The following is a 2,602-nucleotide window of genomic DNA, read 5'->3' on the forward strand; positions in this document are numbered from 1 at the left end:
CATCACTCCTCGAGCTAAGATGATGAGGCGCTGACTAGATCGCCCCTTAGAAAAGAGCCCAAACGCCGGATCCAGATCCCGATCCCAGACGGTACAGGTGAAGAGGATTTTACGTCCTGAGTTTCGATGGATCCGGCTCGTGTACGACGCCGAAGAAGGAGCATACAGTGCAATACTGTGGAGATGGCCCGGATGGGAAGTTGTACGGGCCAGATCCACTTACGCGGAAGGCCTCACCGTCAATGAAGCGGAGTATAACGGACTCCTTCTGGGTTTGGATTTACTAAAGAGACAAGATCCAAAACGGCTGGTGATTTGTGGAGATTCAAATTTGGTAATCAGACAGGTGCGAGGTGAGATTGACTGCAAGGCCCCGGCCCTAACACTGTTACGGCAGAAAGTGATGATCCACCTGCGTAGTTGGTTGAATCACGAGTTGGTGCATGTCAAGCGAGATTGGAATGACAGTGCGGATAGTTTGGCCAGTGCCGCTTTACGGAATCAATGTGGTGTCGAAGTGGAGGGAGAAGCCGAACCATCAGGATCTCGTTACGTTGAACCGACTTGACGAAGTGGTAGTGGTTGGATCCGGGAAAAGGACAGTCCAGGTGATGGCTGTCACTAGGTCCAGAGGAAGGATTGGATCCAGCCCCCCGATCCTCGAGGAAACATTCGTGAAGAGAGTTCGCATCGAGCGGATCCTCAAAGCACAGAATGAGGAAGCGTGGATCCTGGGACTAAAGAAGTATCTGATGGGGGATGTACGAGACTTAAGTCGGGAGGATGCCAAATCCTACAGCGTTATCGCTACGGATTACGCAGTGGATCTGAACGACTTGCTCTTCTATTGCCCCCCTACGAAGAGAGTCCACGAGGATCGGGATGGATTGATGAGATTGGTGATGCCAGAAACCTTGCAACAGGATGTCCTACACCACTACCACGCTAGCTTGGAAGGCGGACATCAGGGCATTGGTCGGACCTACCAACGGATCCGGGAATGTTTCCATTGGAGAGGACTATTCAAGAGTGTACAACGATATGTCGGTGAATGCGTGGATTGTGAGACAGGCAAGGACAGACCTACGATCGAAGGGGAGTCACCTGGGAATGTCCGAGCGACTTACCCTTTCTAGATCATAGCCATGGATCATATCCCCTCGTTGCCCAAGTCGTTCAAAGGAAACACAGAATTGTTGATTTGGGTGGACCTGTTTACCGGATATGTGATTGCCAAAGCTAGTGCGTCTAGAACTGCGCAAACCATTGCGGAATCGTACGAGGAGTGTGTTTTCCGAAGATTTGGTGCTAGCGAAATGATTAGACATGATCGGGAGCCAGGCTTTATGTCTGATTTCTTTCGAGCATTCAACCGGATCCTAGGGCAGCGACAGCGAGCAACCATGGCATATCGTCCCCAAGCTAACGGGTCGGCCGAACGCATGGTGCAGACGATCACGAGAGCACTCAAGATGTATGTCCAGGATTTGGATCAAAGGGATTGGGATGAGTACGCAGAACGGCTCCCCTTCGCGATGACACCGCCCAAGACAGGATCCGGGGTGATACACCATTTTACTTGGTACATGGGTGGGATCCCAAATCCACCCTAGAAGCGGCCATCCCAGTATGCAGCACCAAGAAGAGAAACCGAGATCCAAGGCGATGGCGATACCAAGTCCAGAAATACTACCGGCAAGCTAGATCCCAGGTGAACGAACGACTGCGGAGTGCGATACAGGATCGAGCGGATCGACACAACGAAGGCACCCGTCCACATCAAATCCAAGTGGGATCGCAGGTGTGGCTGTATTTGGATCGAGTGAAAGAAGGGTACGCTCGCAAATTGGCCCATCTATGGCATGGGCCGTTCCGGGTGAGAGAGAAGATTGGAGAACATGCGGTGAGGCTGGAAACGGCAGGTACCGAATATCGCCTGTTCCCTGTAGTACACGTATCCAAGCTGAAGTTGGTCAAAGAATATCCGGATCGGCCGCAGGTCCGTCTTTCGGTAGACGCATCCGACCGCGTCGACTTCGACGAGGTTCTCCTACCGGAAGACAGTTGGAATGTGGATCTCGAAGCCAACGAGTTCGAAGTCGAGAAGATCACCGATATGAGATCGGGGAAGCGAACTAGATACGGACGGATTTACCGTGAATTTCTGGTGCATTGGCGTGGATATGACGAACCTAGTTGGGTAGACGAGGCAGATCTGAACTGTGGGGCATTACTCTATGATTTCTTGAGGGATCGTACGAATCGTAACAGATTCGGCGTGATGCAGTCTCATGAAGAAGAGTAGGGGGGGGACCCATGGATGTGAGTTGGTCATATCGATGGGAGGATGAAGAAGGACCCACAGGAAGGGTGTGGGTCAGGAGGAGGAGGATCGCTGATATGAGTTGGTCACATCGGAAAGAAAGAGAAGACGAATCCACAGGGTGGATTAGGAGGAAGAAGTGAATGTTTATGCATAAGAGTGACGTTTTACGTGTGAGGAGTCCTGCTTGATTTCGAGCACGAGCTTTCAAGGGCCCGAACTATACTGACCCGATTGAACGCTGTCATTGGCGCTAGATCCGGATGAAATCCAGGCGTA

This window comes from Phytophthora infestans, genomic scaffold (genome assembly GCF_000142945.1).
Source record: "Phytophthora infestans T30-4 supercont1.7 genomic scaffold, whole genome shotgun sequence".
NCBI classification, from domain to species: domain Eukaryota; phylum Oomycota; class Peronosporomycetes; order Peronosporales; family Peronosporaceae; genus Phytophthora; species Phytophthora infestans.